Source organism: Egretta garzetta, unplaced genomic scaffold, assembly GCF_000687185.1.
Source record: "Egretta garzetta isolate BGI_Z169 unplaced genomic scaffold, ASM68718v1 scaffold15, whole genome shotgun sequence".
Classification (NCBI taxonomy): Eukaryota; Metazoa; Chordata; class Aves; order Pelecaniformes; family Ardeidae; genus Egretta; species Egretta garzetta.
The window spans coordinates 1,499,421-1,524,612 of NW_009259798.1; the positions used below are offsets into that span (position 1 = coordinate 1,499,421).

General features: G+C 43.6%; 1 protein-coding gene across 1 annotated transcript in view; it reads left to right on the top strand.

The window, feature by feature from the left end:
- TAF1B (TATA-box binding protein associated factor, RNA polymerase I subunit B) overlaps positions 1–25,192 on the top strand; it is a 120,327-nt gene that overhangs the window by 35,759 nt on the left and 59,376 nt on the right. The window lies entirely within an intron of this gene.

The following is a 25,192-nucleotide window of genomic DNA, read 5'->3' on the forward strand; positions in this document are numbered from 1 at the left end:
CCGGCACTTGGCCTTGTTGAACCTCATACAGTTGGCCTCAGCCCATCGATCCAGCCTGTCCAGGTCTCTCTGCAGAGCCCTCCTCCCCTCAAGCAGATCAACACTACCACCCAGTTTGGTGTCATCTGCAAACTTACTGAGGGCACACTCAATCCCCTCATCCAGGTCAGGTTTAGATCTTAGCATAATAAAACCATTTTCTTATGGAAGCAGGGACTTCGTAGGAAGGAGCAATTGGCAAGACTATGTGCTTGAGAAATTTCAGATATTATCTTTAAAACAAAGATGAAGGACTGACCAAAATGAGGTAAATTAGTTGAAGAAGGATTGGCCATATCTGTATTTTTTAAAACAGGTGGGATGATTTAAAAATGCCTCTTTTGATCTATGCACTTGGGGCAGCTATCAAATATGAGGAAATTGCTGCCATTCTCTCCCAGAAGGCAACAGGACCTCTTCCTTTCTCACCAGCACCTCTGTAGCCCATCAGCACAAGTATGTAGCTCATTGGCGGTGCCGAGGGTTTTCAGTATCGAATCTCAGCAGCACTTCCCCACACTGCCTTGGCCATCGGTATGAAAGGGTCTGGATCCCAAACAGGCAATGACTGTGGACTGCTCGCTGCTGAACATTAAATATATAGATCTCATTCTTCAGTGGCCAACTATATGCATTTTGGAAGAAGAGCACAAAGGGAAAGGGCACATGGGAAAGACAGGTGGAGGCTTTGGGAGCCAAGCGCGAACAGAGGAGCATCTCCCACCTCCCTGTGCTCCAGCACCTACTCCTTGGAGATGATTAGTTATCCTGGTTTTGGCTGGGATAGAGTTAATTTTCTTCCTAGTAGCTGGCATAGTGCTGTGCTTTGGATTTAGTACTAGAAGAATGTTGATAACACACCGATGGTTTAGTTGTTGCTGAGCAGTGCTTACACCAGCCAAGGACTTTTTCAGCTTCTCCTGCTCTGCCAGGGGCACAAGAAGCTGCGAGGGGGCACAGCCAGGACAGCTGACCCCAGCTGGCCAAAGGGGTATTCCAGACCATACGATGTCATGTTTGGGGGGGGAGTTGGCCATTGGGTGGGAGGATGGCAATCGCTGCTCGGGGATGAGCTGGGCATTGGTTGGCGGGTGGTGAGCAATTGCATTGTGCATCACTTGCTTTGTATTGTATTATTAGTACTAATAGTATTATTATTACCACTGCTATTTCACTTCATTTTATTTCCATTATTAAACTGTTCTCATCTCAGCCCACGGGTTTTCTCTTCCAATTCTCTCCCCATCCCACCAGCAGGGGGGAGTGAGCCAGCGGCTGGGTGGTGCTTAGTTGCTGGCTGGGGTTAAACCACAACAGTAGTGCTGTTCTCAAATGCGCAGTTTGATTGCAGTCTGAAGTTGCAATTAAATCCAAGCAATGAATGAGTGGCCAAATTCCACGTTCCTAGTCAGGAAAGGCTGTTTTTAAAGCACCAGAACTGTAAAATGTTGGGTTTGTGCATCGGGTGACTTTACATGCTAAGGTATCTGGGGCCCAATGCCTGCTGTCAGACACGTGGCTCCAACCCTCTTTGACAGGCAGAAATGAAATTATTACTGACAGCTGAAATTAAGATTTTAATAATTACCTCAGCTCTCCTTTGCACAGACCCAGCAGGAGAACATCCTACGATGCGCAGTGTGTCAGCCACTTATCTTGAAGTAAATGAAAGCTGAGGCCTTTGCAGCACTGGAAGGATGTTCAGCAGCTTCCAGCATTGGGCTCAAGCATGTTTGCATAATAGGAATAGTGGATATACATTCAGCGGGAAGTTCGCCCTTCTGTGAAGGTGAGGACAGACATAGCTAAAGAGCACACAGAGTGTAAGTGATGTTAGATGCTGCTTAAGTGGAACAGAAGAAGAAAACAGAAAGGGAACAAAATGTTTTAGGAGAAGATTAAGAGGAGAATTAAGATGATAGCTTCTCACTTCCCACACTTAGGTACTGATTTCACAACCAAAATCCTCCTGTCAGGGTTTGTATTTGTCCACATGCTTGTGGAGCCCTTCCGTATTGTTTTGATTTGACTGTTCAGAAAAGAAGATGGAGCAACCTTCGCACATGGACAAGCCCTTAGTACAGCTCTCGTCTTCTGTAAGGGCTTTGTCCAAGCACAGCCTTCATTGCCAGGCCCTTGACGTAATGAAATCGGGTCCTGTTCCCGGGGGGGACGCTGTCTGTTTTGAAGATTACAAAGCGATGGAGAATATAGTTAGGAAATTCTGATGCTGCAGGGGTGACCGAAGGTTGGCTGGCGATGTACAGCCAAAGGGCCCTGGAGAGGCAATCTCCCTTGTTGGCTACCATTTCCTCTTCTTCAAGGAAGGGTTGCAAGACAAGGTCTCTGGACCAAGACCCATCTGCCACTAGGACATCTGCTTGTCTTGTCTCCTTCTCTGGAGTGGGATGCACTGGCTGGAAAGCCAGCTAAGATTGTCTGCTTCTGTGGTTTGCTCTGGAGGTTTGGGGTTATATGAGCCTCCAACTTTAGTTTCTGCAATTGCCTTGGTTTGAACTGACCTGGGATTTCCAAAAGAATTCCACTAAACTGTGGGATTTTGCAGAATTACTGTATCATGGAAAGGTGGGTCGGTTGCGGGCGGGTGTTTCTACTCCAACATGCTGCTCAAAGCGGTAAGCAAGCCAGCCACTGCTTTCCCCTAGCTGAGCTGGAAGCCTCTAAGGACAGAGACTCATCCCTGTCTGGATGGTTGTCCCAGCTCTGTGCTGCCCTCCTGGTAAAAGAGGTTCCCTTCTGTCCAGTCCAAACCTCGCAAGTGGTGGTCTGTCTAACAGTGGGATAGCTGCCATGGCTTGAAGAGGGTTTAACGCCACTGGTCTCCTTGGGATGAAGGTCTGTTGGCTGGTGTATGAACCGCTTTCATTGCTGCCAAGGAAGAGAAGTTCCTCCTCCAAGATAACTCATCTGTGGCCATTCATTGCCCCATTAGCTACAAGTTGTCTTCATCAAAGCTGCTGGTTGGTTTTTAATCGCTTTCCCACAGGTTTCAACTCATTGCAGCACATCTTGTGAATTCTAAGGGGCTTGTGACTTCGTGACCTTCACTGCACAGAAAAACTGATGATTAGCTCCCTTGATAACTTGAAAGTGTAGGTGGATGCTCATCCAAGCAGCAGGGGGTGTGGAAGAAAGGGTAGCACATCAGAAGCCTGATTTTTGCTTTCAGTGAAAATTTGCAAGAAGTCTACATAGTACACAGTATCTAAATCTATAAATCACATATGTGAATAACATAAAGTGTTATTGCTTATATGCAAAAATGTTTATATGCAAATTCTAAATAATTCATCACCATAACAATCTCATTAGCTTATCTTAAAACCTTAATTTAGGCCTACACACATTCAAATCCCCCTTCGCTGCTCATAGTCCTCTACCAGCCCCATCTTTCGAGAGCTCAGGTCCCAGCAGGGAGGGGAAATGCTATTGCTGCTCTTCTCTAGCTTCGAGAAACACGGTGACTGAGAGGCACCGGCCGCACCAGGAACTCTGTCATGTAACTTGGAGCACATCCAGCTCAGAGGCTGAGATTGGATAAAAAACTGGTGAGCCTTTAGCTAACAGGGCAAGCGCATGGAGAGAGGAACATGCAGAACATCAACTGCTTTTCCATCTAAACTGTCTTCTTCTTTCCCTTAACTTGTGCCTGGTTATTTTCTCTTCCCTTTTTCAGTGTCACTGACTTGCAGAAGGTGGGGAAGAGGCAGAAAGAACAGATTTTTTTTCACTCCCATGAAATGTGTGATGAGAACTTCCCACCTCCATCCAGTACTGTCACCATTGCACGGGTCCTGCCACCAGGAAAGGTGGGGGGGATATCTCTGTGCTGTGAGTTTCCTTATAGACCAGATGCTGTCAGAACAAAATACACCTTGGGTGTACCTCCTGAACAAAAAATTTAAATCATGAACAGTTCATGCAAGCTTTGACCCAGACCACAGATTTCAGAGTGAAATCTTTTAGGAGTCTTCACACCAGCCATAGCTTTAAGTAAGATACAAACCCCCCGAGTAGTTTGAATAATTAAATCATTTTTATCAGAAAAATGGAGTTGGGGTGGGGGACACACAAGGTGACTAGTCTTAAGACGAAGCCTTAAAAATATATGAATGAATGGTTGTGTTCAACAGAACCAACTTAAGGAGCCAAAAGGCCTTTTTTTTGGTCTTGTACCCTATGTTCCAGTGGAAATACTGCAATTAGGCAGATTTTGAAAGTGAGCTGGGTTGATTCCTTATTTGGAGAGTGACACTCGTTTCATATAGCAATATCTCAGGGGGAAAGCAGAAATGTTGTCAGTCGGGACATTTAAAATTGGATGGGGTAGAACTAAAACACAACCTAGGGAAGAATCCAGCCCTGGAAGCGAGAGGGGCAGCATGCTGCAAGACAGTTATTTCCTCTCTACTTTCTATTATATCTGTGTTTTTCGGCACCCTGACTCTTCTGGAGACAAACAGAAAGGATTCATCTTAACAAAGTGATTCTGAGAGGCTGAGAGCCACAAAGAAGGAAGAGGGGGGTAATCAAATTATCTTCGTGCTTTATAAATCTTTGTGCTTCATAAATAATTTGTAGCTGGGATAAGTAAAATTACACTCTGCAACACTCACATATCTTTTCCTCTCTGGCTTCTACAGAGTTAAACTGGGAGTACACTGAAGAGATGCAGCAAGAGTGAAATTAGTTTGTAGTTGAGTTGTATCTTGAGGACCAATGTGCTCCTCTGTGCCTGCCCCTTCTCACAGGACGTGGGCAATATTGGCTGGAGATCGTGGGCATCTTCCTGCGTGGGATCTGCAGCTCACAGTGCACCAGCAGACTGGAATATTTCAGCTTTGCTAACTGGTTTTACTGTGAATAGTAATTTCCTTGTTGGAACGGCAGCCTGTCCGAATGATCCATCCTTCTCGAGTTGGGGCACCACCTGGTGCAGAAATGCAAGGAGAAGGAAAAAAAGCTGAATGGCTGGGAAAAGCTTATGAGTATGCCGAGTTTTGGCGCAGAAAACCATCTTCATTCAAGCAGAACATTTCCCCCCTCTTTAATAATGTGTCAACTTCCACAGCCTTGTTTCTAACAAGCTGGTGGTTTCTTCTTTTCATCTTGTATTGGGGACCGGGTCCCCAAAGAAGGCAGCGATGCCTGGCAAGGGCTGCTCCTTGCCCGGCTCCCCCCGACCCACCGTCAGATGCTGGAGGTGAAAGCTGGAGATGCTCAGGTTTGGCAGACATACACCTTCAGCCATGACTCAGACGTCCACCAAGGTGCCCAGTCTCTAACCTACTGTATTGTTGAAACATGCTCCCGTCAGGCTTGCCAGGCATGGGAAGGTGGCACAGAGGGGACAGCATTATCTGAGAGACTTTCCCCATTTGGGAGCATCCTTCTGGCAAGGGGAAACTGCCCAGAGGGAAAAACAGCCACTGTAGTGCCAGATCAGCCATCTCAGGCTTAGTTTTTAAGTGCTAAAAATATTCCTGATGCAGCAGAAGGCACAAACTGAGTTCTTCCGCAAGCCAAGGAAAGGAAACGGAGAAGATATGGCCAAATTCCCACAGGAGGAATCATGACAAACTAAAAAGTGTAATTTATCCAAGTGATGTACATGAAGGAATGATTCCCAGCAAGATGTGAGTCAAGGCAGAGATGCCGCACAGCTCTGAAGAACGTGGGCCCTGTTACCCTTGTTCTGCAGCAGGACAGGAGTAATGTGGAAGGTCCTGTTACGATTTCGATAAGAGTGGGCTGACATGAGATTGGACACTGTATAACCAAGATCAAAGGCATCACAGTGTGGCTGATTGATAGAAAATCCTCACGTTTTGTCTCTGTTGTGGTGGTACTTTGCAAGCAGGCCCCTTTATGTGGTCAATGATAACTGCACTTGCCCTTGTCAAAGGATGCTGTGAAGATAAATATACCCAAATTCAAAGCCCTGAGCCAAGCCCTGAGCCCCAGTGGGGTATATTCCTATTTCATCCTGGGACTGTACCTGTGTGACCACACCGAAAGCTGGACTAAGAAACCAGTACAGCTGAAAGGCAAAACTAACTGATGTTGGCTAAAAGTTACTGTGGTTTTGGCAGCTGTGGCCACTGCAGTTACGAAGCCAAGGAACTAATGGAAATATTAAATTCCAAATTATACCTTTTCTTAGATGTTTGCATAGGGATACCTGATAACTTCATAGCAAGTCATCAGGGCCTTGAGAAAGGTATTTAAATGGAAGGTAACACTGAGTTGGGGAAAGAACTGTGTTTAGAAATACATACCAATCAGGATCCCTAAGGATGTTCCTCATTTCTTTTTCCTCTCCAATTGCACAATATCAAAAGCTCCATAATCCCACCGCGCATACAGTGTGCAATAATATACATTCATAATAAGCAGCACTTCCAGTGCTTGACATCTTCAAAGGTCTCTACAAACCTTAGCTAATTAATCTGTTTCAACACCCCTGTGGGCTAAACGTAATTATTCTGAAGACGCTGAAGAAAGGGAGAGGTTAAATGAGTTACTGTGGCCCACAGACAGCAAGGGACAGCGGAGGGCTGGGAGCACTGCTGCTGGCACCCTCCGACCCCAAGCCTTTCCTCTTCATGCCCTTACATGCCACGGACTCTCAACTATATGCAAAACTAACAAGAAGTCAAGCAAAATCCACAGCATCATTAAGGTTTTTCTATGGCACTTATCTGGAACGACCTGCTATGTCTCCTGGGAGCAAGGTGACCTAAAAGTCGCATAAAGACCCTAAAGTGACAGTAAAACCATCCCACTGCTTGATACCATCATTAATATTGCACGTGGGAATCAGGACATTAAGCCTCAGAGTTCAAATTGAACCCAAAATCCAGAGCCCTGGTTTGGATTTGGTCTTTGGCTTTACAGTATTAGATAAGGTTGGAGGCTCTTTCCAAAGCTTGCCACAGGGGAGTTTCGCACCGTCTCTTTTTCTGGAAGCATCTCCATGACTCCACAGATACTTATCTGTTGTGTTTGAAGACAGGTTGGGTTTTGATGCTTTTTAGCCCCAAACTTTTTTATTAATGTAGATATACGAATTCAAGATGATATTCTATACCAAATGCATTTTTGTTTCGCTGAATCACTTGTTTTAGAAGAAAAGGACATAAGATTTATTATCCATATGTTTTGAACAGAATGTTTGGAATTTCCAATCTGAATGATTTTATCTAAACTTTCTCTTCATATTTATGTTTAAATAAACATGTCAAAGAACTGCTTCGCACCGACGTTTGTCACAAGCATGGATGCATTTTAGAGGGATATTCCTGAACTGCCAGAAGCAAACCTCCCTTTGCAGAAGGCAGATCTGCCCTGGCAATCTCAGCAATGCAGATGAGATCAGCATGCCACAGCTCCAGCATGTTTTCATGCCTGTGCTTATACATCTGATTTTCAAGGGTGCTTCACACCTTGCCATCAGTAAGAGTCAAGGGTGCTCAGCTCCTGCAGAAAATAAGCACCAACATATACAACAAAAGTGCAATTAGTGGATGAGTCATTAATTCTCATTATTCCGTGGCAGAATCAGAGCTGTTCCATCAGGGGGTAGCAGGTAGCTCTAACTGACAGTTAGCGATGTCAAATACATCCATCACAGTCACTTTGCTCCCTCGGGGGAGCAGCAAGGAAAGAAAGACAAGGATTCTAGAGCAGATAAGTACTGTAAGGCCCCGATTCTGCAAAACACTGAAATACGGGCATTTCAGTCATGCTGACTTCAGCAGGCAGTGAAAAAAAAGCATGGCCTTGGATACTCAGCATCAGCAAAATGCCAATTTATTAAGATAACCAGGCCTAAGGGAAAAAAATTAAATTTCTTTAACTTATTAGACATATAATCCCCTGATGCCTTTCAGTTGTGACTGTGGTCTTTGCACCAGGCTTATAATGTCGTAACCTTGTGGGTTTCAATGGGGCTGGTCCTCGTTTGCCATGGGGGAGATCAGGGTTAGCCCACGAACTGAGCTCTCTGCCAACACCAGAGCTTTTACATATGGTTTCATAATCAGCTTTTTATTAATTTCTGCTTCAAGGTGCCTAGTTTAAAATAAGATGATTTTTCATTTTCTAGCCCAGCACATCAAATATCAGAAGGACAAGAGGTGCTTTTCTGCGTAATGCCTGGTAGAGCTGAGGTCCAGCCCACACACTGGACCTGGGCGTCTTCAAAGGCTTCCGAAATTTTTAGAAAATACTGTATCAAAAACATTCCTGTCAGTTAGGATACACATTGACTGTGGCAGATCAGATTAATCCCTGGTGTTATTTTGGCCCCATCAGTGGATTAATTCCAGGAATTACTTTAATCTATTACCTTTGCTTTCATTTTCTGTTAAACATTTGTAAAAAAAAGATCAATAGGGAAAAAGCGATGCACCGATAAAGCAAACACACAAGCAGAACTAAAAATAACCCACTGAACTGCTCTCACTGGACAGTATAAATATTCCTTTCAGGTTAAAAATATTTCTCCGAGGATGTGGAGCCCTTAAAAACGAGAATAGATCTCAGACAATGACACTTCCTCACAACCAGGGGAGTAACGTGTTTTTGCCAGTAAAGGATATGCTCTGCTTTGCAGAGGAAACTCCTGTTGGCTAATTTCACCATGGAAACTCCAGGCCTGACTATAAAAAGACCAGTTTATCTCCTGACAAATATCTTTATGCTGGGAATAACAAAAACTAAGAGTGGATGTGTTAACCCCAGGTAAGGGGGTACCTGCCGGCACGGAGCAGCCGCAGGGGGAGCCTGGTGTGGGCTGGTCTGCATGAAAAGCAGCACTGAGCACCCAGCCATCTCCAAGTCAGTAATAAAACCCAGGCTAAAACCAGCCTTAGCATCCCTCTGCCCAAATCCCCCATCCCAAAAGCAACTGACCCATTTCCCTTCCACTTCTAGGACAAACACGAATTGGCCAGACATGAGAAAAAGGCCCAGAGTTTTTATCTTCAAAGGTATTTCTGACCCAGAGCTTTCTCACGTTGCTCCCTTGGTCAGTGACTCTCCGAGGCTGCTTTGGTTTCGGTGGTGGCAAAGCACTTGTGCAAGGGGACAAGCAGTGCGCTGGAGGTACTTTGGTTTCCTTGGACTGGTCTGCAAAGACCTGCAGGTTGCTGTTTGCTCCTGGCCCAGCCGCCTGCTTTGATACACCTTTAACACAGACCTTTTCAATTCCCCCAAAGGAGCAAATATAGCAACATAAAACATAAATAGAGTAATATTAATAACAAAATTGAAAGTAATATAGTAAATAATAATGCAAATATATATAACATAAATAGACAAATACTCTTGCTGATGATGCATTAAGAGGACCAACATGGTCACTAGAATGTTTAATATGAATCCTTTTACAGATTTAATGGTTTCTGTCCCGCTGCCTCTGTCTGACAGAGCAGTATTGAGGCACTGTGGGTGACAGACTGATGGCTGATGGCTATACACACAGATAAAAAAGAGCACAGATAAGGAAAAGGCCAGTCAAAATAATCAGAAAGCAGACAAATTTGTGACAAAAGAATAGCCAAAAATAATGCACTGCCTTTTCTGTGTAATCCCAACCACCACAGTGATTTATAGCAAACCAAAGGCAGTTTTACACGAGTTTTATCTTTCTTCTCTAGAGGTAGAGAATTTACATTGGAAACAGCCATGATTTTACTTCCCTGTTGTGCTAGATGCTGCCACGGCATCCCTGGATGACGCGAAGAGTGACACTGCATGGGCTAGTTGGTCTCCATCACCCCCCAGCGAAAGAACAGGCAGCGTTTAAGAAGAGGGAGAACTGTAGCCCACCGTGCCATGCACTACTAAGCAGGAAGATGCATTGCAGCCCTTGTTTTTATATTTCAGAAAACCCAGAAGAAAGGATGTATTTTTTTTTGTCTAAATTAAAAAACCCTAACAACCCCAAACCAAACAAAACAAATAATTTGCAAGTGTTCAGGAGTGTTGAAAATCATTTTGGAAAGTGCTTTAGGCTAATTTTGTAAACCACAACAGAGCCGTAGCGGGTAGAAACACACTTTCATCTTATTTATTTCTCCCTGTCTTCAAATGCTGGGTTTGTTAGGCTAAGTTTCTCTTTCAAATCCGCTCAGCACGACATACACTTTCTTGGTTATGAAGTGTCTGGCCACACAAGTACAGACACGGACATGCCCGATGTGCTTATGATCTTTTTGTCCCATATTAACATTGGGCCAAATTTGGCTTGGCTTTTCAGCCAAGCTTTTCACCTCCAATGGTGCAAAGCTCAACAGGGCTGGTTTTCCACACACCTGGGACTGGGTTTTTCTGTGCACTTGTAGCAAGATGGGTTAAGTCATGCCAAAATCAGGAGAGATGTGCTATAATTCACTGTATCCAGCACGAAGGCTGCTGGGCAGATGACGTGGTACGCAGGGCGCAGCACCTGCACTAGGCCTGGCTGAAGCACACCCGGGTTGGCATCATCTTCGAAAGATGCTCTTCAAGCAACAGCGCAGGTGAAACCCCACTTCCCACAGCTTCAGGTCTTTAATCTCTGTACCCCTGGATCGCAACCACCTCCCACATCTCCTGCAAGTCCTCCCATGCTGAAGGACTACAAGCAGGGACTTGTAGCAGGGACTTGCATACCTTTGAGGTCTCCGCCACTGTACTATTTTGTGACCAAAACTGGCTGATCAGTTTAGAAACCCCAGCCTTTCCCCTCCTCTCCTGGTCATCCTCCCTGCTTGGAGAATTTCTGGTGACTTCTGCAAGCAGCGGCAGAGCATGCGTGCCCCAGGCTGCCTCTGTGCATGCTGCAGAGACAAGCACCTCCAGAGGGAGCATTCGCCCCATCTTAAAACACCATCTAAGCAAGAGGAGGAATCTCCTTTTGCAATTTTACTTGGTTAAAAACAAGAGAAATGCATCCTGCCCTAGCTTATAAGCGCCAACGCTTCCGTTGGCTTTTGCATGCCAAAGCACGTAGAATTGAGGGTGAGAAGTAGCTCTTTCCATGTTGTCAGAAGGTAAAGCATCCAGGAGGGACTGTAGATACCCCAATGCATTAACAGGGGAGCGACAAGAGCACAGTCCCTGCTCACCAGTGACGGATTTCTCACTGTATAACACGAGTCGAGTTTTGAGCAGTAACCCAGCCCTGAGGTGGAGTGTGAAAAGCTTGATACCCGGTTGTGTTGTGTAGCTGCTGAAGCACATGAAGACTTGTGAACGTTTGCAGGCCCGAGCAGCAGAGGAGTCCCTCTGCAGACAGCCAGAGACCTGGGAGGTTACCGGCAGGAGGGGCAGAGCAGTTCTAGGATAGGTAAAAGCAATTCCTCCACCAATGGCACTTGCCTGTATGTGGCACTCGCTCAGTCCCTCACAGCAATGACCCACTGTTAAATTTATAATGATGTCTTCCAGGGCCATAAAACATGACCTCCAGCTTCTCATGTTAGACTGGACTGTGTTCCAGGCATTTTGTACCTTACAGGAAAATGTGATTTGTTACATGTTACTTTACAGTTTGGTCTCCGGTAAAAATATTGTTGATTTTGTTTCTTTATTTTTGTATGCTTATTTATGGGGAAAAAAGGAAGACGACACCCAGTCTGAGTTCCTCTGCAGTGTGAAATGTTCTTTAGTAAGTAACAGAAAGCAGGTGAGCTGGGATTCTGCAATTGTCTCTTCAGCAAAGTAGCTTTAACTAGTGTAACAGAAGCCCCCGGCACACGAGTTCCCTCTTTGCCAGATGGCATCCTTCACTAGGAGACTTTCACGTGAGAGATGGGGACCTGTGCAGGGCAGCATCACATCTCTTGGAATTGCTCCGTGAAGCTCTTCGGGAAAAATGCATTAAAACATCCCTGGGGTGCTGCCACAGAAATAATAGCACTCCCTCCCTTCCCTTTCCCATAACATGCCCATCCTTGATATCATAAAAAAGGTAGGTCTTCCTCATGGCTTCTGATCATGTTTTGCAACTTATTAGGAAATAATATCCTTCTTCTAACACAACCTGTTGTAACAGGCTTGTTCAAAAATACCAACTCCAGAAATGTTCTACAGAAATGACTATAAAAATTCTGTGGCTTCTTCAATTAGGTTTTAAAGAAATCCTGACATTCCTGCAGGGTGGGCACTTCCAGAAAATTCTGGGGAAAAAACCCATTGTGATCTTGTAATTGAAAGTCAAAATGCTCACAGATGCTCACAGAGGCCTCAGTTGTGTCTCCACGAATGGTGTGATTTCTCTGAACTTGGGTGGAAGCAGGCATTAGAGTCCTTACAGCAGGGTTGGGCCACAAACTATGTAATTTAGGAAATTTAGTTAATTAACGTATGTTTTTGTAGAAACTGGTTCTGATCAGGTTGCCATTATTTTTAAATCCCATTCAAATGCATTAGAAAATACTGACTTCCCTGCAGATTTGACCGCTTGTCCACTACACGGACAACGTGTGAGCAAATTATAACCTACTTTCCCATCAACTCTGCTCCTACCTAGATTACTTCTTTCTTGTCCATGTTGCACGCACCAATTTTCAAAACAAAGTGAATAAACTAGCATAAGCATTTAAGTGCGTTTCCACTGATTCCCATACTCAAATTAAACATGCAAATGAAAACATTAAAAGGAATGACTTATTCATGTTCTTAGGCAAAGCATACATATTAAATTAATGTACGTGTATCAAAGAAGGCACTAAGTGCTGACTCTTGGAAAGCCTTGTGTAGGAAACTGTGCTACAAACTGTTCATTTAATATTTTTTATTGCTTAATATGAAACTTAAGAAGACTGTATTGATTCTATCTTAAATATTTGACAATATATACTTATATAGAGCAACCTCCTCATTTCCAAATATACATTTAATGAAGCACATGCCATTTTAGGCAGACATTTAAAGTATAAGTTTCATCTCTTTAACATTTTAAGAGTGTATGTCACATTAACAACTGTACAAGGGAACAGCTCCTTTGATGTAGCATGTCGGATGGGAGGGTATCAGTAAGACAAAGCAGCTACCCAAGATTGCATGTGCAAAGCTTTAGAAGTACAGATAAAATTGGTTTTAAGAATGACAGAGGTTGGGTTTAATTTGCACCTTTTCTTTGAATCTCGTTTTTATTTGTTTCATGCTTTGGTGAAAATTATATGTACATGCATTTTTAGATCTCTTTATGCTACGAGAGAAGACTTGGGGGGGGGGGGGAAAATCAGCCAGTGATGTTTTTTGTAAAGTGACTTCTGTCTGCTAAAGAGGTGAAAGCTTAAGTGATCTACAGTTCAAGTCTCAGAGCTCCTAGCAAGAAAAGGCGAAAGCACGTTAAGCTAACAAAACCAACAAATAGCTCAAGGACAGAGCTAGAAAGGATGGTTTCAGCACATTCAATTACTGGAAAGCTTTCACAGGAGGAAAATTGTCTTCAGTGGCTGAACTGCATTTGTATATGGAGTATCAAAGTGCTGGGGTTAAGGTTGGAACAGACTCAAGTTATCTCACCCTAAGTTAATATGTAGGAAACGCAAAATGGAATAAGTGAGGAAGAAGGAAACCAACATAGCCGAGATAGGAATCTGCAAAGCAAGGAGAAAACACAAAGTTATATTCACAAGATGGGTGGCCAGGTAAGCAAAAGGCAGTGGAACAACTTTGCTTGCTGGGAAATCGAGGGAGGTCTGGGGTGCAAGAGCTGATTGCTTGGACACTGCGTAAGAAGCCCATGCAGAGAGATGTAGGAACCAAATCTTCTGGTGCAGGACCTACAGCTGGGCATTTACCAGGCTGACAGAAACATGGTGGGATGTCCCTTCTGGCTGGAGTACAGGCATTGAGAGGAAAGCAGTATTCAGGACAGATGGACACGGAGGAGGGGTGACAGAGAAGCACTGTACACTATGGATGTGGCAGCGTGTAAAGAAGGAAAAGAATGATGCAATAAAATTAATCAAGGTCCACTGACGTCTTGAAAAGCACTGTAAAACTACATGTTAATACAGCAGTAGCATAGACCCACTAAAGATCCTCTAGGTAAAATCTGACCGTGGCTATGGAACAGCAGATAGTATTAGACCGTCAACAGGACCTGTGGGAGACCTCCTGTTCCTAGAGACAGATCAGCAGAATGATACCCGTAATAAAAGTGAGGCTACAGGTGATGACAGAGCTCAGATGTTCCTGAACCTGGACTGCTGACAGGACTGGTTTTTTCAACGATATTTACTCAGCCTGCAGGAGGTAGTGCTAATTTAGATGTAGTGAGGTTGTTGCAGAAGACATGGCTGTAGAAAATAGCCCTGATCAGGCAGATCATAGAGAATTTTGATTAAACTGAATGGAAAAATAAAAAAAAAAAATTCTCATGTTTGGCTTTTTTTAATCTCAAAACAATGAGATTTGAACCGGGGAACTTGGAGACTTGACTGCAAAGGAGATGCCTGAAGTCAAAAACTCAAATTGAGTCTGCATTTCAGGAAGGAGAAAAAAACTCATGGAGAAGAACTCCAGACCCAACTGATGAAAATCCACCTTGAAAAGGATACAAGGAGTAGGCAAAGGGCCTGCAAGAAATGGAAAAAAAAGGAGCTGACTAACATGGAAAATTGCATCTTGCAGGTCAGAAAGTGTGGGGATAAAGTGAGATCTGCCAAAAGCTGGGCTGTGTTAGACCTTGCAAAGGAAATTAAAAACACGTTGTAAAATGTTCTTTAGTCTTATAAACAAATAGACAGCAAAAAAAGAGGAATTTGAGGCTGCTAGGCAGGAAAGATTGGGGACGGGGGTTAAAGATAACCTAAGCATGGGCCAAAAATGAAATGAAAACTTTGCTTCAGTAAAGTAAGCATGGTGTAAGCACGGTGTAAGCATGGTGACATGTGGGGCAAAGACAGCATGAGTTGTGGGAATGAGAGAGCATCTGGAGCAGAAACAAAAATCTAAGGGCTTAATATTTTCAGATTAAGGTGGCAGTCCCATCTCTATCCAACACCCTGAAAGAACCAACATAGGGACCTGCCAAACTCAGGAATGGATGCTGGGAGGAGAACAAGAGTAGCTTCTATGTTTTAGAAAGCATGAAAAATTTGATCTAGCTAAACACCAACTGTTAGTTTGGTTTCAACAGTCAGCAGAGGTAGACAAAAGAAAGCATAGTGTAGCACAGCTTAATCCAAGGTAGGTCACACAACACTACCCTGCTATCTTTCCTTGATAAGCTTAATTGATTCTTAGCAGGGAAAATCCTCAATTTTTTTCTCATCTTGTTTTCAGTGAAGTATTTCATATGGTGTCACTTTAGAAACAACTACATGAAGAACAAATCCAAGGCAGGTGAAGAATTGGCTAAAATGGAAATGGTAGCTAAATAAATTCTTGGGATAGAAGACAACTATTTAGGGAGCTACTAAAAATCTGATCTTGGAACCAACATACTATTTTTATTTGAGAGCTTGGCATAAGAAGCATTCCAATGCTGATGACATCTGTCACTGACAAAGACAGAAGAATTGGAATACAGTTCAGAAAAACCTGAAGGGCATCGAGAACTACAAGAATAAGAAAGGGATGGACTTTTAAGGACAGGGTCATGCATTAAAATATCTTTTTGGTTTTGCAATAAGCTTGGAATTAATCTGTTGACAGGCAAAAGACCTGAGAGTATTAGCTGACCACTGGTACCTTTAAGCCAGGTAAGTACAGTGAAGAAAATGGTAACTTGATGTTTGCAACCTTAGGTTTCCTTTATAGTCAGTGGGAAGAAATAGGACACCGTGACTTCCTATTTTAAAATGAGATGAATGACCTCTTTATGGGACTTATCTTAAACTTAGACAACAAAGTCTGAATGTCTAGTTAGGTTAAATGAACCTCCCTGAGAAATATTTTTCATGAAAGCCCTGCTTTACACTGTATTTTGTCCTGTGTGGTGCTGCTGACTTTTGCTTGAAGCAGTTCAAGGGAGGTAAGCAAGGTTATAGAAGTCAGACACCTGAAGTTTCAATTATTTTTGAAAGGACAGAGTGTCTCAACCCTGTCTTTGAAACACTTTTGCAGTCTGCCTTTTGAAACGGGTGGTGGTGGTGAGCTCAGCCCCAGCAAAGTGTTGCTGTGGGTGGAGGCCTTCCTACCATAACGCTTACTAGGTAAGTCTGATTGCACTGATTCATGGCATGAATAGCTGCCCAACGCTCTGAAAATACTTAGAGTTACATCACCAGAAGTCCTAAGGCTTGGGGTCATATTTTTATGCAATCACTGACCCCTATTGATTGGTGGATTGCAAAGATGAAGGTGCTGGACTCGGCTGGAAGTCCAAGGGGTAGATTGGACACACAGCACAGATGCTCTCAAATATGTCCCAGGCAGTTGTCTCCAGAGGGATCATCCTGCCTCTGAGCTGACAGGCAGAAATGCAACACAAGACTGTCACTTACCAATAACCATCAGACATTACTGATGGCTGGAGCTAAGCCTAAATTCGCTATTTGCTATTTTGTTGACATTGCAGTTTTCCCCTCATATGTGTGCATAACACCAACGCAAAATTCCAGCAAAACTCTCTTTCTGCTCTTGGTTTTATTTATCTACTCTATGCATTTGTCACCCAACCCCAGGGTGTTGCTAGGAGACAAAAAGTGTTTCAGTAGCATCACCCCGTGTGGCTGTAGTTCCCATATTCATTTAGAAAGCCTATGTGAAATATTATTTTCCTGTGCCTGCTGTGATTAGCAGGAATTATCCATCTGCCTGTTAGAAGTGAGTGTGAACACACACACACACACACACACAGTCACACACGTGCACCTGCTTTACAGGTCTTCACACCGTACAGGTCTTCACGGTTCACGGTATGGAAACAGTGACTCCCCTTGCCGTTAGGGTCATTTCTGCTGATAGAAGCAGGTGAAAATAACTCCAGAGAATGAAAAAAGAGGTTCTTTATTTTGCATCCTCTGTCCCTTGGTTTATTGATCGTTAGAGGATGCAAAATGGGGGTGCCACCAGCCTTCCTCATCCCCATGCAGTAGGGCCCACTGGGTGCTGGGAGGTCTGTTCGGGTCGCTGGAAGAAGTGGGGTGCATCACCCTCCTCTGTCATCAGCAAAGATTTGGGAGTGACCCAGAGGAAACATCTGGGCACTACTGCACAAAAAATGTGGTTTCCAGGAGTAGGTTTATGCCTGCAGAGCAAACCCCCAGGACCCTCCAATGAAAAGCAGTAATTTGCTGACTGCAAGTCAGCCACAGCTACTAGGCTGAGAAGATGGAAAAACTGCTTGGGATATACCACAGAGCCTTGGGAAATAAAGTCATCCTGGACCAAATCCCCCTGGAATGATGAAAATCCCTTGTAAAGAGAGCTTTGAGAAGAGTTTGGATTTCCATTGCAGTGATACGGTTTTCCCTCCAAACACCTGCCCGCGTGATTAGGTGATAAATTCTGCCTTGCGATCACTCATCAGGGCAAGTGAGACCAACAGGGACAATTAAATGCTGGAGGAAAAGATAAGGATCACTAATCAACTTGCAAATCATCTAATCAAACCGTGCTGTTCACATCCCACTGTTCCAGTGGATTTAGAACTATAATTATCCTATTTTAATTTTTTTCCCCAATCAATTTTACATGAGTATTTATTTTCGTGCGCTAAACATATTGTCCTCCATAGACTCGAGGAGTTTTTTATAGTCATACTTCTTAACAGCCACCTTGCATGGCAACTCTTAACCTTGACGCATATACAGACAGACAAAAAACATTTCTAGGGTGTTGCTCTTGGCTGAAGTGCAGCATTTTATGGTGTATATACATGTTTTTGCTTATATATATTTTACTTTTCATTGGGGATTTTGTAAAAAATATGAATATTAGTAGATGATTTAGCTGTACTATAAAAGATTACAGAGTAAAAGATACACCATAAAAGATTGCATAGATTTTTTTAGAACAGTTTGATTCTCATAACAACTACAGTCCTCACATTTTCAGTGGTTTAGTTAGACCCTGTGCAGACCTTGCCTTTTCACATCAGCTAGACCTAATATATTACATATTGCAAGAAGAGTGTTAATGAGGAGACCATTAGCATATACTTAGGTTACCTAACATTTTACATTTTAAAGGTTTTTAAAGGAACTTTTGGAAGAGCTCTTTCTTCTCCATACAGGACACCTCCAACAGCAGTCCAGCAGTTAATGTGAGGCCTCTCTTAGACTTCTGAAAAATCTCTTTCAACCTGGCATGTTGAAAAAAAGCCCAGGATCCTTTCCTTTTTTGTGTTTCCCAAGTCAGAGCCCTTCCATGTCTCAGGAGATGTTGTTTCAGGTGGATTCTGCCAGGTGGGACAGAAAAAAATGGAGCCCCTTCCTTATCACTTCCAGTCCCCAAATGTGAGAGCATATTGGAAAGGCACTGCAGCAAAAGCCAGGCAGCTATAGGTTTGGGCATATATATCTGCTAACTGGCTTTAATAGCATCATGCCTTAATGACTTTCGATAGGATCTTGCAGATTACACGAGCTGTTGAATCCTGGCATGAGTTTTGTTAGGTAAGCACTGCAATTCTTGGCAAGAAATTCAGAAGCTTCACAGTCAAAAAAGGGGATGGAAGCCACTGAGTTCATGAATTATTCATGTAGGAAAATGTAGTCCAGTCCATCGTACTGAGCCAACATGCGAAGGACAAAAATAAAATGAAACAATTACTTCTATACGTAAAACTTGTCCAAAGTAATATTAATGACAGAACAGTTATCAGGATTGCACGGTGTGTGAAGCCAGGGAAAATTTTAATCGTTCTAAGCATAAAGCTTTGGAGCAAAGAAAGGGATCTATTTTCCACAGCTATAAATTAATCTTCACCTTTATGCTGGATAGCTACCTTTATGCTGCACTATTCAACCTGCCATGAGAAATCCCACCATGAAAACCCTTCTATTGACCTAAGAATTTCAATCCCCAGCCATGGCTTTCTCCATTGCAATAAGAAGCAAAGCAGGGCTCACCACAGCAAATATATGACACTCAGGAAATTAGAGAGCTTTAGTGAGATGAAAATAAATCCCACCTTTTAAATCAAGAAGCTTCTGTAACCGTTTATGTTTTCCATATGCATATGCTGAGCCAAGAACATCTTTACATCCCCAGTCGTAAAGTTTAGAGGTAGCTGTAACATATCAAGCACAGCTCCATGTTGCTTCTGGAATAAAAGACTTCACCAAGCTGCCAAAACCAAAAATAAAACGAGCCCCCTCTCTAAAATGTATTCCTATATTTCAAAGGGTAGCGAGAGATGACAAATAGCTGGCAAAGGCAGCAATTAATTGGATCAATAGATAAACTACCCACATTCCAGAAGAAGCCTTGAGAATGGCATTACTGAAAAATAAAGCACAGCCACTGAGGCAGCTCCTGCAGTCAATCATACCACACGTTTAAAGCAATTCTGCTCCGCCTGGGTTCGGGGAAAGTTGACCAGAAAGAAAAACATCCCTGGAAGACGTACAGAAGAGCAGCCTCTGCAAGCCCAGCTTTAGGGCTTGATTGGGGGTTAATCCAGATCGGTGCTGGTGCACCAGAGTTTTCTGGCTGGGCTCCTCCACTGCAGTTTTACAAGCAGTAAATTCAGAAATACAAAGTAAGTGTGGAGGCTGTGTAGCCGATAGCTCCCTATCTGACTCACGGCCAGTGCAGCTCCTGGCTCCATGGGATTTATTGCGTCTGGACCCAGCTGTCAGCAGAGGCTGAATATATACGGGAGATGGGCGCAGGCTGGGAGAAGAGCCGTGCCCAGGAGTGTGCCAGGGAAACCTCCCCCACGGCTGGCTGTCGGGATGCCGGGCACGCTCTGTCCCGGTGCTCGCTGGCAGCTGAATCACACTGAGCTCCCAGACTGAGAACGGGATTATTAAATCTGCTCAAACAGTAAGATTCTGTAATTCTGGCCAGATGTGAGAGAAATACCCTTTGTTTCTCTCTCTGAGCCCTGCTTGGAAAAAAGTCTTCCCAATCTACCTAGTTTGGCAAAGGTTTTTCCCCTACAAGAAGGACCACGGCCCCTCCTTGATGATTGCCTCAAGAAAACTATGTGTAAACTGGATACTGTCAAAAAACCTAACACTCCCAAACTTCCAAAGCAAGCCAATAAAATTAGAAGAAGTGGAAAACCCAGACTGATAAAAACTCTGGGAAGCCAAATATATGCTGCTTATAGCTCAGTGTTGAAGCAGCAGATACAAGCTCGCAGTACTTAAAATGTGTGATGAATTATCTGCTGTCAGCCTCTGTAGTACAATCCAGATAAATCAATGATATGTTTAACGGGACACTGGTGTGAAAGCAATATTGGGATTCAAATACAGAAAAAAATCAAGATGACAGTAGGGGATTACATTGCCATTCATACTTCCTTCATCGATGATTGGGATAGCTACCTGCGCTCCAGTAGGCCCCTGAGCTATTTATATACCAGAAAGCTGAAATAAGTGAACCCTTAGAAACACATCATTTGAAACCCTTATTCCTACAGAAAGGTCTTTGTTAAGGACAAGCCATAAGATTTTCCAGAACTGGGATGTAAAGCTGTGCATACCCCTCAGGAGAATTTTAAAATGTTTTGTCAAGTGCAAGTAACAAATTATCTAAGGACAACGAACTAAACAGGGTCTTTTGAAGATGGTGGCATTGCATCTGTTAGGAATTCAGCCCAATTTTATTATTTGGACACATGACAAATGATTTATTACTGTAGCCATGTAAGGGGCTTAATTAATAAATATTTATGCAGCTGTTTCTGCTATATATGGTTTATCAGCAGAACTTCAGTGGGTATGAATGATGCCAATTAAAACCAATATATATTTAATGGTCTTTTCAAGGATAAATTAACCTGTATAACGCAATGTATGACACCAATGTGATTCCATGATTTTTTACTGGCAGGCATCCAGATACATACACTGGAAGGACAAGAACTTGTTTATTAGATGGTTTAACTGCCTCAGATTAAAAAGCGGAGTTATTACGCAAAAGCTTCGAAGAATGCATTAGTACTTTGTGACCTCTTATGTATATAATTTGAGATGGAAAAGTATTTTTCTAAAACCAGTATGCCATAAGCATCTTTATTTGTATTGCTTGGAAGTAACACAGTGTCATTTTATGTTGAGGAGTGTGGTTAGGAGACCTCAACCTGCATCTCTCCTGCAGGTGCAGCTCCCAGCTCCAGGAGAGGTTCTTTTTTGAGAATCACTCCCAAAAGGCAGTGTCTTGGGCTCTCTCTGAGGAGGTGACTCTCTAGCAGGAAGAAGGACATGGCCTTTCCCATTCCAGTCAGCTCAGAAGCTCAGATGCTGGAAAGGACTTTGGCAAGAGCTGGAAAGGAACTGTACCCTGTTCCATGCAGTCTGGTTTGTTTCCCATCCTTACCACCTGAATCAACCAAAGGAAGCTGTGAAGAGAAGAACTGAAGCTCTCCTCCTGATGCAAATCTTACACATCTTCTCCAAACACTATTTCTGCCTACCATCTGATCTTCCCCAGCTGAAATTATGGAATCTTGCCTTAAAGGGACACCGTGATTTTGCATCTAATGCACTGTCTCACCATAACACAAAGGTGCCTGTCGACAGACTGGGTCCACACAAGATGACACCGCTCCACGACCAGCAGTAACTGTAGGAGCTGTTGCATGCACACGGCTTAGTCACTCAAGTCAATATTTTAGCAGGACATGTGTTTTTGCACAGTGCTAAAATGCTTAAGTCATAGATTCCATCACTGCTATTAGTGCTGGGGCTGCACCTTTTTTCCAGCATGGAGAAAATGATTTATGCACCTTATTTTGCTCATAGGACTGAACCTCAAAGTAGATGCACACATACAGACACTTTTTTACTGTTTCCCATTCTCTAAATTTGGGGGGGGGGGGGGTTGTGTTGTTTTGGGTTTTTTTTAAGGCAAGCCCTCTGATCTCTATTAAGCTTTTGTTTCAAGAATGTCATTACAAAACTTCCCATAGCTGTTATTTATAAAGGACCCAGGAAACACCGGTTGTATTGACAGCTCTGCAGCAGCTGATGGCCAACAGCCAGCCTTGCAGCTCCGCTCCAGGGCTGGGCACAGCTGCACGAATTGTGCAAACTGGGGCCACATTTGAAAGTCTGAAAACTCCTTTGCACTGTTTGTATTTGTTTGACCGTATTTACTTGTTTCTAATTTGGCAATCAAGCATATAAATGCGTAGAAGTATAAACTATTGGAAGGCAATCTGTGTTAAACAAGGCAACATAATGATAACCAGCCTTAGCGCAGTACAGCAGCCAAACCAAACTTCTGTCGTGGCATAGAAAGCTTCCTAGTTTGGGTTTTTTTTTCCTTGAGAGGTATTGAAAAGTGGTTTAAAAGTGTACAGCGTGTATCCATACTGATGCTTTAGAAACTGTAATATACAAAGAGAAACTACCAGTATAAGGGATGGGAAGGGAGGAATGGGGCTTCCTCGGGGAATGTTTGAGAGCAGCCAGGGAGCTACAGCAGCAACACCCAGTGCTGCAGCAAACCTCCACAAAACCCCAGTCTCCTCTAGCTGGCATTAAGGGTGCTTAGAAAAGGAAATGGGAACAGATATGAAAATCTTTTCCACTTTCTCAGACAGGGAACTGAGAAATATATTATTTTTTAAACTATTACATGACCTTCAGTACAAGCACGAAGGCATGCAATTATGGAAATACGGGTATGTTATTTCAGCAGCTCTTAGCACTTTGGGAGAAAGACTGCCTACTTGAAGCATCTAACCCAAATATGATCCAAATTATTGAAATTAGGAACCTGACTTTATTATAGAAGCTTCTGATAAGTTGAAATGAGAGGAATTCCTGAGTGAGGGTGCTATTGGCAACACCAAGAGCCTACACCACAGAAAACCAAGTACAAGTGAATTTGGATGGAGCCATACCAGTGAGATCCTAAATACAGCTGACAGCCGAATGCAGCCGGCCAAATGGCTTCCTGCCTCAGCAGTCTCCTGCCACCAGGTCTTCCCCAGCACTGGGATGTTGGTGGCTGTCACCACTGCTTCTTAGCCATGGATGGCTTCTCCATGCAGCAGTACCTGGGAAAAGAAGGCAAATGATAAGAGTAAATAGGAAACTTTGCAACAGGTCATCAGCTGTTCCCAAAGGGTTCTACAGAGAAAATCCTGAGTTAAGAAAATCCTGAGAGTTGTGTCTGCTTCGGGTGCTTCACTTCGTGTCTTTGGGGTTAAAAGGCTACTGATAAGAGTGACCAGGAGAGAAAAGGAGTGAGCACCCTTCTCTGAGGAGGGCAGGGAAGGTGGATGGAAAAGAGGACCCAGTCTGGTGACACACAAAAGGTTCCTGCCTGATCGCTGTGTACTGACCAGAGCAACCACATCTCCAGTGAACTTTTCCTGGTGATAAGCATCCCAGACAGAAAGAAAGTGACAGCCCCTGGGGTTCACTGACAATCAATTATGATTCATGAACTGACAGCTGCAAAAAGAAATGGCAAACATGAATTTTTCTACATCGTTTTGCCTCAGGTGAAGACTTAGAAAAATCTTATGCACTTTCTGCTTCTAGTGGGAAGGTTCTTTGTGATACTTTCATGAGTATCACTTAAGCTGTGCATTAATCCCTCCTCAAGCCCTGCTTCTTAAATACAAGATATTCCCAGCAAGCGATGGTTGAGTGGAGAGCTGTGAGAATTGCAGCTACATATTAAATATACATATATATAAAAATAGTTAATTTTGCTTCTCCTCAGTCTCCTCACGTATTACTTTAGCTTCCTTAATTGATGAAGTCTTTGGAGCAAGGAGTGCTTGACAGAATTTGTCTGGAAAGCGCCTGGCAAACCCAAGGAGCAGCAACGCCACACCTCTGCCAGCCCAGCCCACCCCAGCACCATCTCCCCAGATGCCGGGTGTGCTCTGCAGCCACTGATCAGCATCTGCGTGGGACACCCAGACCGTCAACGTCAGGGGAAGCTGTAAAAACCTGGATCGTATTTTCCACCTTTTTTTATAGCCAGAATGTCTACATGTCTTAGCTGTTCTTTCTCTTGATGGTTACACCCTACCCAAAGAGTGATGGAGACACAAGGACGGAGCATTCAGACCTGACTGCAGGTTTCTGGTCTGTTTGCCAGGTTGGAAACTCTCTGCTGCCCAGCAGAGCGCACTTTTTCCTTCGCGAGGATAATTCCGGGCTAGACTGTTCTGCTTCCCCGTGTGATGCTACAGAGCTACTCAGCCATGTATGTTTTCCTGTGTGGGTGGAGATAATCTCTGTGCCTTTGCCAGCACCTTCTTAACTCTTTTGAAGCTAAGGGTCACATATGCGTACTTTCTGTTGTTGTCAGCCTGTGCTTCAAAGTTATTTCAGACTTGCTTTGTGAATGGATTATTTTAACATACTTTATTATATAATCTTGTTGAAAGAACCTTCCTGCAAGTTTAGAAATCAGAAGGTTAACTAATAAACCGTGTGTTGTTTTTTCTCATGGGTTTGTGAATGAATAAGGGTGGAAACTGGACAGGTTTTCACTTCAGATATTAATTCTGCAACAGTTTTGTGTAGTTGCCTTGTATGTGCAGACCTTTTGCTTGTCAGGTGAAGGCATGCACTGGGGTGCACTACAGAGGCAAATAGAGACAATTTTTTGCTACCTTGCCAAAGCTGGAGATATCTCAAGGACCATCACCCTGAAAGTTCAAAGCTCATGTATCAGGCAACGAGCCCCAACTTCTTTGGAAAAGAAGTTGTGGATTTTGATCTGTCTCGGTATTTCCAAGACTTTCTTGTCCTTGTGTGTGGATAGGGGAGAACTGTGGTGTCCCCCACATTTCTGGAGCATAGTCCCTCATGCAGAAGTTCTCTTCCTACATCTCTTTTCCCCTTCCATGCCTACACACCAGCCCTCCTCTGCACACCCATCCAGCCCCAGGTGTGCTTCCCTGCCTACTCAGGGAGTCCACAAAACTTCAGATAGAGGGGAAAACACTGCGAGCTCCTTTAGTCCACCTTCCCAGGTCTGGCGTTGCACAGAAATACAAGAAGGAAGACAGATGAAGGCAACCTGGAATGGATGG